This window comes from Nuphar pumila, chromosome 10 (genome assembly GCF_984573655.1).
Source record: "Nuphar pumila chromosome 10, dmNupPumi1.hap1.1, whole genome shotgun sequence".
Lineage (NCBI taxonomy): Eukaryota > Viridiplantae > Streptophyta > Magnoliopsida > Nymphaeales > Nymphaeaceae > Nuphar > Nuphar pumila.
This window is the reverse complement of record NC_143258.1, coordinates 89898553-89913072: the sequence shown is the minus strand read 5'-3', so window position 1 is coordinate 89913072 and position 14520 is coordinate 89898553.

Below are 14520 nucleotides of genomic sequence, written 5' to 3'. Positions count from 1 at the left end.
CAGACATGGTCAGATATATTCGGGTCAAGCCCGGAATAGAAATCAGAATTCGATTTATTTTATTTTTTTTATCTGGCAAATCAGAATTGGATTTAATCTGACCGTCAATAGATTTTGTCTTCAATTGATTTTATGACCCTAACTAAGGACATGATCTTCCTCACATTCCCCTGTCAACCTATCACAGGGACACGTCATATTTGATATTATTTTAATAAAATTGTAATTTTAAATATCAGATTATTAGTCTTTTATTGATAATTTTTTTTAAAACTTCTATGTCTTGTCTTATTTTCCAAAAAGATTTTGAACTTGCAAGTAGAACCCCCATCACGTGTCTTTGTGACATAGCCGTTAACGGTTGCTAACGAAGACATCTTATTGCCACCTGCATATGCTTCATGTTCATGTGCCATGTAGAGCGACACTCGGGCATTTCATGTGGGGGTCTGCACTCTGTAGCTGTGGCCCGGTGCAATACTGTCATGTGATTGGCTAGCGTCATTAGTGGTGGCACCTAGCAGCTCTTTTGATCCCAACTGGGTAGGTGGATCGGCTTAAAATGTTTAAGTCGAAAGATCCGAGGACGTGTGCTCCTTGCCGTAAGCTTTAAGTAGCTTTTACCTTTTAGCGAAAGGGTTAAATCGTCAGAAATGCCTCAAAATTCAGTGAAAATTGGGTGGGTCCGCCAAAATATTGGAATATTTTATGGACATTCTGTAAAATACTATTATTCTCAGGTGTAGTACAATCATTTTTCCCAGTAACATATTTTGAATCAATGTAATTGCATCGGGTATGCTATAAAATGGATATAATGTAACAAAAAATTGTGAACAAAGAAAATATGTTTTCTCGTCAAACCACTGACTGAATCCGGAGTGTGTAGAGGTCTTCCTAACCCCAGCTAGCCTATAAAAATATATATATATGATACTGTGTCGAACGTATTTGTGGGTCGGATTATTAATCACATAAAGCTCAAAAAGGCTCACTCAAGCTCATTTAATTAATTACATACATATGAATACATATGCATCCATTACACATTTTCAGTGCATTGGCAATAGTGGTTGCCGTTTTATTATAAGCTCGGCTCGAGCCTGGATGTGAAATTTTTGAGGCACAGCCCAGTCTCATGTTCAGCTTGCTGCAACCTTTTATTATATATATATATATATATATATATATATATATATATATATATATATAAAGAGAGAGAGAGAGAGAGAGAGAGGAACGAAGACCTACCCACCACACGTTTTGTTGGATTTTTGGTATTTTTTTTCAAATTTTGGACCATACAGATGTAAATCAGTTCCTGACCAGAATCGGGTAATTTTTTTGTTTTTTATCCCATCTCTCTCTCTCTCTCTCTATCTCTCTTTAAATCCTATCAATTTTCGTTGTATTTATCCTCTTTTTGTGTTTCTCTAAGATTATGTTGCTGCATCTAGTTACTATATGCAGGCAGCATCCCTGTGTCCTAGGAACGACAACCCTCATCATCAGGTCTTTTCTCTCGGTTCCTTTGATTGTTCACACGCATGCATGCTTTGAGTACTCAATAATGTTTTCAGTTTTAATGTGTATGATATGTGATATTTTCTTCAGCTTGCTATATTGGCTTCATATTTTGGAGAGGATTTGGTGATAATCTACAGATACACACGAAGCTTGACCTGATACGGAAGAGGTAGTTGTATTTGCTTTGCTAAATGAGTCTATGCTTAACCTTTCAGCAGAATCACGAAAATCCCTGATAAAAGAATGTAGTATATATTATTGCATGATTTTCATTGTTATTAATGAGATTTATTGCAATATTTTTAACTGGATGTTCCAATGCTTGACTGTGTCGGATGAAATTGGATGTTCCAATGCTTAACAAACTTGTTTATGATATTGTGTCTACATAGGGCTGATGGATATTGGAGTTATATCAGCATCAGGTAAAGTGAAAATTATAGCATTGGAAATTCTTGCTTATGAGCATGGAAAATGTGAATTCTTCTAATTGGAAACATGCTTACTTCTCACTTCCAGGCTTGGATATGCATGGCTGTTATCAAACCATGAAAGCATATGTTCACTGGAGCTTGAGTGTAGTTATTTGAGAGAAAATTCTTCATTAAACATGGACTGTGGAATGGGTCATTTTGTGTGGGGGGCATGCTAATGCTCTCAGAGTAGCATGCTCTGAACAGTTAAATGTATTTAGCATGCTCGATTTAAATGTATTTTTATGAGCCGGAAAAGATTGATTTCTTTATAGCCATTGATTTTGGATTACCCAAAAACCTGTATACAGGTCAGATTCCGGTGATCCAAAGCAGAGTTTGCACAAAAAAAACCTATAGATCACATCTATGGTGTTAAATGTGAGAAAAAACACAAAAACCTATGATTTTTGAAAGGGCCTAATGGGGGCAGAACGAGAAAAGGTACAGCACCAGCGTATTACTCTCTATCTATCTCTCCCTATATATATATATATATATATATATATATATATATATATATATATATATATATATATATATATATATTTTATATGAGTAATGCGTAGCTATTTGCTCACTCACCCCCTGCCAAGTGGGGAGCAATACTTAGGAGTGCAATGAGAATGCAATTCTGTTGGCCGTCCGATTTCACTTTAAATGGATGGCCAACAACGCCCCTATATAAAGTGGGAAAAAATGAAAACCCTACCTGACAATGTTCCCACTCTCTTTCTTCACCTTTCCCCCATCTCCCTCTCTCTTTCTCTTCCCCTTTCCCCTCCCTCTGTCCCGCATGGCCTCTGGCTCATTGTGTCCTTCCCATCTCAATTATTAGAGTTATCTTTATATGCGTGTTCTTTTATTATGTTCTTATGCACAAGTAGGGGAATACTCTAGCCACTTCCATTGCCTAATTCCTATTGTTGTGACTTCTATATTGTGCCCTATGTGAAGATTTTGAATGATTTTCATAGGATAAACATCCAAATTGTCACATCATGATTTTGTACGGTAAACAACCAATCGAAAAATGTTCACTTTTTGTGAAGATGGTGATAGTTCCTGAGAGAGTTTCACTTTTTGTGAAGATGGTGATAGTTCCCGAGAGAACTAGGTTGCTGTGACAAAGAAAAACGATTGTGAGGCAATAGCAACAGTCGAGAAGGACCAGGGTTCACCTGTTGAGGAACAAGAATGGGAAGGTCTTAATGGTGTGAGCAGAGTAAATTCCATGGTTAAGCTGTTAGTTTTGAGAAACACGAGGAGAAAGAAGGCCGATTCTCTTCCATTTTGTAACTAAATTAGTGATCTCACACCATGGTTGTATTTGTTGGTTTTTAATTAATTTAAAAGAACTTTAAAAAAACTTTAAAAAAACTTTAAAAAAACTGTTTTTAAGTCTATAAAATTTTGTTATCATTTGGTTTTCTGTAAGACCCTTGTGATGGTCTTGTCACCTATCATATTACTGGAGTCAATCATCAAGAAAATCTCTTGATTGGGTGTTACTTTCCAAGTGAAGAAAAACTCTGCATTGGCATTTAGGGAAATGGTAGTGCTTTTCATTGTTTTGGCTGTGAGAGCGAGCTTGTAGATAATTTTGATTAAGAGGTAAATTGATGGCAGGACAACTCAACAAGAAATCCAAGAGTTGAACCAACCATCTATCCAAAGTTAACCAACTGAAAAAATTTTATTACAATTATGGCACCGTTTATGTTATGATTCTACTAAGAAAGCACAAGTTAAGAAGCTTTTAACTGTGTTGGATTGGTCTAAATGAGAATCATTCTCTCACAATCTACAAACAAGGCGGTTATTATTTGCTGTGTGCAAACAAATGTAAGATGTAATCCTTAATGTGATTTTGCAATCACATCAAGTTTGCTTGGACCCAAATGAAAATTGTTTTCTCCTGGTTGTGATAACCTCTCATTTGCCCCTTCTTTTACATGCAAGATTTTCAGTTGCCTCATTTCTCATATGCAAGCTGAGAGAGTGAGAATGAGATTCAAAATCGCGTGACCAAGTTTACCGCATTGATTGCACTTTAGGCATGGGCTGTGAGCCTCAATAAAGGCCAAGTTCACTTGAGCTTTGAACAGCTCTTGATCAGGGTTCAACCACCATGCTCAGTGTCTACCTTGTCCAAACTTACGTGAAAAGCACATAAATAGTTTTGGCCCTTGACTAAAGGCTAATGATTGAGGACCATAATAGAAAACCAAATAAACTAAGGAACCACACATTTCTACTGAGAAACACTCCAAAATGCATGGTGATGTTGTCTTTACAAAGAGGCATTACAACTGCCACGGGCATATAATGCCCCATTTCGAAGGATCGGTCCCGGACAACAACAAACTGTCCCATAAATTCTGTGCTTGTGTTTTTGCTATGACCGATCAATTGTATATATCGATCATGTGCCTCTTTGGGTGGAAGAACTATGTACAATAAGCACACATGATACAATCTTCTGTATAAAACTTTGATCTAATGGTTGAATAACACTTATATTTGGTAAAAAAATGAGGATTTGTTCAATGGCTTAAGAGAAAATTTCACAACACAATGAGATATAAACAAAAAATTGCACCAGTCTTTCCCCTCTTTGAGAGAAACTTTAAATTTTTAACAAGGTTCTCTCTAAAACCACTATAACAAGGCAAGATTGATAACAAATAAATGCCTTGTCATCAGTATGGTTATGTGCTCCCCTTCCAACCTCTTCCACAACAGGCAAAGCAGCAACAGTCAATGCACATCAACAAGTCCAGGTTCAAATTGCTACCACAAGATATCACCTTGCAAAACTGATTCTCCTTTCACCCCATTGCTTCCTTCCATACCAAGTGAAGATTGTGAAGAACTTGGAAACTATGATATTTTTCTTATATGCAATTGCATTACGAGTACCTCCAGAGTCTGGCAAAATAAAGAAAATTATGAAACATAAGTACAACCTACCCAAACCAACCAAAGCTCCTATCATGTACACATTAAAAGGTAAAACTTGAGCTAGCCTACCAGTTGGATATAGTTTGCGTGGTTCTAATACTGGCAATGACATGATCAGGAAAATAATTATTCAAAAATATCGAAAATGATTAAACAGAGAACAATCCTTATGAACTTTTAGAGTACCAACCATTTCAAAAACATTTGCATTCAAAATTTAGAGTTTCTGCATGTAAAAAAGCATTCACATATCCAGAACTACAAAAATTTCATCTATCTAGCATCACAACCTCAGCTAAAAGGTACTTGGTCATTAGAGCCTTAAATTTGCTGTCGTTATAATTGTGTATTATTGATTAAATGAAAACAGTGACCAGGGTGCACCTGTCAGCCCCAATTTTCACGTCTTTGTCCATTCTTACATAAAACTCTCAAATCATATAGAACTATCCTGGTTGCTAGATGGTGGAAATTATGTAGAGATGGATGGTTGTGTGGAAAGTATGTCCTTGCTCTGCCTGTGCCTTGTATGCAACAAAGTTGGTTTGCTAAATTGAATCATAAAATTTTCAACCATCTTGGAACAAGTTCAAAACCTCCTGATGTTCACTAACTAATTAGAATATGCAGTGTCAAATGGTAGATGAATTTTGCAAGATAAAAGCTTTTGTTCTGCAGAAGAAGAAAGGAATATAAAAGAACTAGTATTTCAAAAATCCATTATTCCCATATTTGTTTCACAGTAAGCAGTAGATTGCAAAGAATCGATAAGTGATAGATGGACTCGATGGTGGTTGCAAGTGTAAGATATATGAGAACAGAAACCAATCTCCTTTCTAAACAAAACCTCCAAAAACTTTCTCCTTAGATGAATCTCTTATGTAAACAAAATTATTCCAAGGCATAAATAGGCATAAAACTCACATAAAAACAACAAAAAATCGATCCACAACGAAAGCTAAACCTATAGAAAGAAAGACACCGACCTCGGCGAGGCTGAGCAACGCAGCGACGGTAGAAACGTCGGTCGCAAGGCAAAGATTGGTCTGTTTCATCTCCGTCCACTGCAGCATCCTCTTCCCTGCAGGGTTCGTCGCCAACGCAGCCTTCTCCACTTAAGAAACCCTCACTCTAGCCCTTGGCGCCGGAACCGGTGGCCGCCCGTTTCTCCGTGAGAAAAGCCCAGATGGCAGCGGCAACATTTTCGGCGACCTTGCATTGAAAGACCTATGAATGCAGATCAGGTCATTCTGAACATGAGCTTTTTGCTCATGCCAACATCGTGGCCGTCTGTTTGCATTTTGGATGAATGTCAACGACTTTATAGCTTTTTCTAAATACAAAACGGACGGCCAATGTTGGCATGATCCAAAAAGAGCATGACTTGATCTGCTTTCGAGACCTATATAGTCAGAATTTAAAATCAAGTACACAGATCACACCTATATACTTAGAATTTAAAAATAAAATAAAAAATATTTAAAAAAACCATTAAACAAATATAACCACAATTTTCATAATTTTTTTGTTTTTTGTTTTCTCTTGAATCCAATCATAAGAATGTGATCTACATGCTTTGTTTATAAGAACCGGCTCTTGAATCACCTGATTTTGATGCATAAATAAGATTTTTTAAAGCTTTAAAATCAATGACTCATAATCATCATAAATATTCAAGCATTAAAAAATCAGATTTTCATAGAAAATACACTATCCAACAGTTGATTCCTAGCAAATTCACTGCCAAGTACATCCAGTAGTTTGATTTACAAAAAATTTTGTTAAAATGCTTATATTTCTAGTTCTCATATTTCAGTTCTTATATTTTAGTGATATATATATATATATATAAAGAGAGAGAAATGGGCTCATATTATATGAATTAACGACTATCTCCAGTCGTCTCTCTCCCTCACTCTCTCATACGATAGTGTATGAATTCATAAAAAAGAAAAAAAAAGAATAATGACAAGGCACACGTTGGTGACCTCATGTCATCTCTCCTTTGTCCGTAACAAAACACATTTTTTTAGAGAAATAAAACACATTTTTAAAGGGCCAGTATTGTTTTAAAATACCTCACTCAAACGGTGCTGACAGAGTCAGCACGCTCGCTTAGAAGCATGTGACCAGCGTGCTGCACGACATGACGTGTAACATAGTGTCTACATGTGTCTCCTGAATGAATGTACAGTTTGAGTGCAAGTTTATATTAAATGAAAGTAACGCACGATTTTTTTTAGGGCACCTGAACAAGGCAGGGCAACGTGTCCTGTCCTGTCTGCAGACAGTACAGGACTGGACATGCTGTCCTATCCTCACTTATCCACAAATCGAACGTCCAACTTGATGGTATTAATGTTAGGGTGTCCATTACTTGAATGACTGTTTCTAAGCTGTTCAAGTCAAATTGCAATCGTGATCACACGGTTTACATTTTTATTTTTATGAGGATAAGTAAGCACTTTTTCAACATACAAACCAAAAAACAACTCACGTTTTCCAATATGATGGGTGATGACATAGGTTCCTATTTGACAGTTTTCAGAAAAACTTTGGCCCATATCTGAAATTTCAGAAGCATGTGGCCCATATTTGAAATTAGGGGCAAAATGTTGGCCCTAAATGATTTTTTATTACTTAAAATTCAAATGAGATTGTGGTTGGCCCTAAACGTTGGCCATAATGGGAAGTGTAATTTGGAATGGTCCATCTCCTAAAACCCAACTCATGCCAAAAGATTGCAAGTCATCGGGGCCTTAAGTGGGCTCAAACACAGACCAACCATGACCCAGTTAGTTGGCCTGAAGTGCAAAGTGGACCTAGATAAAGCAGGTTAGGTCCATTTACACCTTTATTTATTTTAAATAAAAGTAAAATTTATTAAAAGATAACGAGAACATGGTGAGAACAGCAACCGGGAGGTTATCAATTATAAGAACTGCATGATATCAATTAAAAATCGATAAGGAATATTAAAAACCGATAATACACATGTCATCAAGCATATTAAAAATCGATAAGGGATATAGCAATGAACATATGAAATATCAACAATACATATACAAGTGAAGTCTTATCCAATTCTAGACTCAGTCTATGTCCTCAATTACTTCTCATGTTAGATTATTTGGTAAGCTGACGTGTCCATTACTATGAAACAAATGGTTCCTTTTTTTTCTCTATTTTTTTATCAAGTCAATGTCCTCACTTCTCATGTTAGATTATTTGGTATGCTGATCAAATATAAAAATGGTTAAGGAAGGTAATACATCAATTACTATGAAACACATGATTTCTTTTCCTCTCTCTCTCTCTCTCTTGGTTTATCAAGTTTTAGTGTGACGTGCAAGATGGTACTTTTTAAAGGCTAATATAGAAAAAACTATATGTAGCAAGAATTGACTTGTTAGGAAAAGAAAAAAAAATCATCAAAGTCACTTATAAGTGCAAGTCCACATTGTAGATCTATATAAACCCAATCCAATCTCCCCAGTTGTAACATTTCTATTTAAAGGCACAAAGCATTGCATACCTAGACTTGAATTATGGATCCTCGTGGGAACAAGTTGATACTTCTCCTACTGCTTCTTGTTTTGAATGTGACAATGTGCATCGGAAGAAGATTATATGCAGGAAAACCTCCTCTTAAAACCATCAAGGTAACCATTGTGTATCTATCATACCACTTTCATGATGTTCTTTGAGAGATTATAACAAACAAAATTTGTTTTAGTTCAGAATTAATTAAGTAGCGTATACTCGATCGTTTTTGACATAATTTTTTGCATGTAGAGTGAAGATGGAGACGTGATCGATTGTGTAGATATTTACAGTCAACCTGCGTTTGGCCACCCAGCACTTAAGAATCACACCATCCAGGTTTCTTTTCTTCTTTTATTTTCTATTGTATCATTCATTAGGTTTTTTTGCCTCATATGGATGTTATTTATTCATGATTTTCACATGTGATACGTGCGGGAATGCACACACACAGACCAGTGTGACAAATATCGCGAGATTTATGAAAATCTCAAGATAATATCGCGAGAAATTGCCTGAAAGTTTAAAACGGCAATTTCTCGCGAGATTTTCAAAATATCGCAAGATTTATGAAAAAAAACATAAATACCGTGATTTAAATGCAATATTTACGGTTTAAACGGCTATTTATTGCAATAAAACTGTGTATTTTTATTTTTAAATAATTTTTATTAATATTTTCTTATAAAAAATAAATTTATTTTTTTGAATTTATTTTTTATTGCCGAGATTTTGCCAAAAAAAAGTGAGATTTAAGGATTTTTTTCAATTTCTCGCAAGTTCTTGAAAAACAAGAAATTGCCGATAAAAACGTTGAATTGTCACTATGACACAGACATAGTATCTTGTTCTTTAAAATAAATTTTAGTGTAATTTATATAGAGGCAGCTAATATGTGGTGAATTTACGTTTAGCCACCTCAATTTCCAAATATTTGATATAAATGATAATTTTTTAAGAAATTGCAGATGACTTCATATAATAATACAGTCCGAAATTACTTATATTTGCCCTAAATTGTGGCTACAAAAAATGAGATGCTATGGAACTAGCATTTAATAATTTAAAGAAAGGGAAAGGTTAAAACAGTCATTTTAAAGAGTTAATTAGATTTGTAACTTGAACATTTGTTTAAGAAATTTCTTGCAAAAGTAAGCATTTATCTTAAGTAATTGAAAACACAGGCGCTAAATGTGAGCTTGCCATAAAGACTAGGCACCTATATATGTGTGCAACACTAGATTTTAATTAATTATATTGCTCCAGAGTTTGTGATACTAAACCTTGATGTACACATCTTTATGAGAGAGAGAGATAGAACATTCACCATTCAACATTACCAAAATACATCCAACAGAATATTGGATGGGAGAGACAAAAGAGAAACATAAGAGCAAAACAACCACAATCTAGATGGTGATTGTGCATAGATCAGAGTACAATCCGATCAGCCCCTCCCCCCTACTATGTAACTTAAGAGCCAGATACACATCAGACATGACCCGTTGCCGAAGCCTTCCGAAATCGAATTTGATGACCCTGAAAAAGATGTCGTTTCTTTCGGTCCATATGACCCACCATGCTGAAAGCAATCAAACCCGCCACAATAATCTTCATTTTTTTGTGTCGTACAATCCTGGGACCAAGCAAGAGGTCTCGAATAACGAAGCACAGACGAGTTTGAACAGGTGGCGCACCCCAAGTTTGAAAAAATAAGTCTAGAACGACCGGGCAGAGCCAAAATAGGTGAGTCGTGTCCTCTACAGCCTTCTCGCAAAGAACGCACATGCTTGGAAATTGAATCCCCCGTTTCCTGACATTAATTTGGGTTTGAACACGATCCAGAGCCACAAGCCACGCCAAAGATTTTGCGCTTGGAGCTGGCCCCTTACCCCACATACAATCACTGGGAAACCAGTCCATCCCGAACGGCAACAAGAAATGGTAAACTTGCTTAATGGAGAACCTATCTCTGCTCGCCATGGCCCAGTGAAGCCACGGCAGGCCATGGACCGGCCTAAGATCTCTGCCACTGAAGGATCGAAGTGTCTTCCGCCACTCCAGCCAGAGGGACGAGTAACACACTGAACTGGGTGTGGAAAGAAGGGATTCATGTAGACTACCATATTTTTGCCTAACAAACGTAGCCCAAGAAGATTGAGATGTGGAAGCTTCCCAAGCCCACTTCAAGACTAAAACGATGCTCCTCTTTCTCAGAGCAGGAATCTCTAAGCCGCCTCGCTGCATCGGGAAAACGATCTGTTGCCAAGAAACAAACGGGTACTTTTTGTGCAACACATTCCCAGACCAAAGGAAGTGCGAAAGCAAACAGTTAATTGTCTGCTCTACTATCGTCGGTATAATAGACATGCTCATTCGAAACTCTGGTAATCTGGCTAAAACATGGCGAATGAGCGTCACTCGTCCCGCAAAAGATAAATATCGAGCCTTCCAAGCCTGCAATCTCCCTTGCACCAGCTTTATGGTAGACATCCAAGTAGAAGTTCCTGCTGGCTGCAGAGAGTGCAATGATAGACCCAAGAAATTGACAGGAAGGTCGGATATTGGGCAGTTGAAGATCCTTGCAGCAGCCGATTGGAGAAGAGGGTCAGCATTGAGTAAGACCAGAGCGCACTTACTCTCGTTCAGGCGAAGGCCTGAAATTGCAGCGAAGACTTTAATAATGAAGCACAACCTGAACATTTGATTAACATTCGCATGTCCAAATATTAAAGTATCGTCTGCATATTGAATTGTGTGACCAACAAAACCAGGAATGCCCAAGGATTCCAAGAAGCCTGTTTCTTCTGCCCTTTTCATGAGAATAAGTAAACCATCTACCGCGATATTAAAAAGGATAGGTGCTAGAGGACAACCCTGTCGTACACCTCTAGCCAACTTGAATTCTTCCCCTCTCATTCCATTGATGCAAACTGATGATACGGATTTTGTGACCAACTCCTTAACCCATGCTATAAACCAGCTGCCAAACCCCATATTTGTTAGAGATTCAATCAGAAAATTCCATGCCAGACTGTCATAAGCCTTGTGAAAATCCAATTTTAGCATAAAGTGCGGTGATCCAGTCGACTATAAAGAGTGAAGAAGCTCAGTTGCACAAATAAAAGATCCTTGCAAACTTCGACCTGGAATAAAAGCACCCTGGTTCGGAGAAACAAGTTGATCAATGACAGCGCGCAATCGATTAGCCAACACCTTAGATATAATGAGATACAGAGCACCCATCACCGAAATCGGCCTGAAGTTGGATATGTCTGACGCCCCTTGCCTCTTAGGAATCAAAGAGATGACTGCCACATGATATGGTTTAGGCAACCTCACATTACGATAGAATTCATCGAACAAGTGGAGCAGGTCAGTTTTAACACTTGACCAAAATGCTTTAAAAAAGTCGATGTGAAAACCATCAAGGCCTGGTGCCTTCCATCCCGATAGTTCGCTAATAGCATTCGAAATCTCCACTTCAGTGAATCTAACCTGCAAAGAAACAGATTGGTTTGCCGCCAACCGCTTATAGCCCATATCGCCGATGACACCCCCGACGCCTAAGTCGGCCGAATACAACCTGGAGAAATAAGAAGTAATAGCTGGCAGGCAATTATGCGGACCAAACTGCCATCCATCGATCTCGATCGAGAGTATCTGGTTCTTACTGTATTTATTTGATGCGTTTATATGAAAAAATCGTGTATTATCATCGCCATTAGCCAACCATGCAACTCTAGCCCTCAACTTCCATCTAAGCTCATCTCGTGCTCTCCATTCTGCAACGAGAACAGAGAGTACGACGATACGCTCCTGCAACTGAAGCACTTGACCCTCCGGTACACCAACAAGATCGACCTGACGTTGGGCCAAATCGAAGAGCTCGGCTTCCCACTGGCCGATGAACCTAAACTTGTTCAGGTTATTAAAACTTAGCCATTCCTTAATACGTTTCCGAAGACGAAGAAGCTTAGCGTGGATGCGGATGGCCACCCAAGATACCGTAGCAGGTTGAGCCCACGATTGACCTACCAACTGCTAAAAGTCTGGCACCTGAAGCCACCATTCCTCAAAGAAGAACCTAGGACACGCCTTGAAGCCTGCACCCCACGAAACAGTCATTTGTCCATGATCGGACATGGTCCGTGGCAGCAGACAAGCAGTGACATCCAGAACTGCGTGAAATAGTTCTGGGGAGAGAAAAACGTGATCAAGTATCCGCAAGCAAGGGCGAGACCTCATATTTGACCACGAGAATTGCTCCCCCACATGAGGTACTGAGTAAAGTTGATTCCGCTGAACAAACTCCTGAAAACCCCTAACAGAGGGGTTGAGAAGAACCGGTAAACTAGAATCCTGCGTGGACAACAGGCAATTGAAATCCCCTCCTAAACACTGAAGAGCTCCAAATGTAACCAGAACTCGATCCAAATCAGCCCAAAACATTGGTCGCGAAGTAGACACGATAGGACCATACACAAAGGTGAGAACAACATCTTGCAGCGACGACAACAAGTTTGCAGAAAGGGAGATTGAATAAAGACCAATATCTACTATCGTCACCTTAAGAGAAGCTTTCCAAAGAACCAGGATTCCCCCAGCGAACCCAATGGACGGCTTAAAAGCATATGTCGCACCTCTCCATAAGAAAGATACCACTGTTAATGGAATATCCTCCATTTTGGTTTCACAAATTGCAACGACATCCGGACTTTCATACCTAATCCAATTAGCTAAAAACAACCGCTTACGGGGGCAATTCATGCCTCTAATATTCCAAATACACATCTTCATGATAAATAATCAGACAACACCCTAGTACGCCTTTGCCTGGCTGAGCGTCGAACTGAGCTGGAGCCATCTGCTTGAATCTGGGCTTGCGAACGGGCCAATGATTTAGCTCTACGAAGACTATTTGTGACCCTGACCGCCGATCGTGCTCGAGGAACAATCTGTTGTTGGATCGAAGAAAGCTGCCCAATTGAAATCTGCACTCCTAGTGCCTGCACAGCCTCGACGAATGACATACCCCATATGTCAAACAAGTCATCGACCCCCTGCGACTCACCCCCCGAACTTGACGAATCTGGGCAAGGTTTTGGATGCACTGGTTGCAAGCAGGAGGCCCCCGAGTTCCCCTGAACCGATGCTCCGATACCCTCCATGGGACAACCCCCGTCTTGATCGGGCAAGCAGTCCGCCGAACTCAAAAAGTGAGTTGAGTGCAGCATGCAAGGTGACAACGAGACCACGCAGGTAAAACCCAAAACACACGTTGGGGCAGACCCCATGCACACCAGGACACCTTTGCATGGTAGGAATATCGTCAGAATACGAATTATAGAATCGACTGAACACAAGCTCTCATGATGATCGAAAAATGAACGGGCCCAGGATCCATCATGGGCGACAGATGCAGCACAACTCCCAGAAGCAAGATCGTCCTGGTGACCCAATAGTTGAAGAGGCAAACTGGATGAACATATAGAGCCCGAAGAATTCTCAACGCAAGTGGACCCACACTCCATCTCGAAAGCAGTTTTACTCATTAATTCATCAGGGCAGATGAGAGAGATTGTCGGCTTGGAAGGACGCTTCTCGATGGACGCTTTAGGATACGAGTGGTATAACTCTGACGAACGACCGACATCATGGGATGGACAGACGACACTGGATGCCTTCAACGGTACCCAAAGCGAACCTATCTTAACCGCCGAAAATGAAGAGGTACCTGCCTCCATGGTACACACCTGCGCCACATCACTGAAAGATACAACAGGTCGACGAGGGTCATGGACCCGGTGCCTGGCGTGTGATGAAGGTTCCGGCATGTGAGACTTGCCGGAGAGGAAAATAATATGACGAATTTTCGAACGATCCAAGCCACACCTGTGACAGAAAACTCTTGAACGGAAGTTGCGATTGAAACAGACAGTACACCACCAGTCTCCCGGCTTCGCACGACACGTATCCGCCCGTCGCCTAAGGCTGCAGAAAGAAGGTTGCC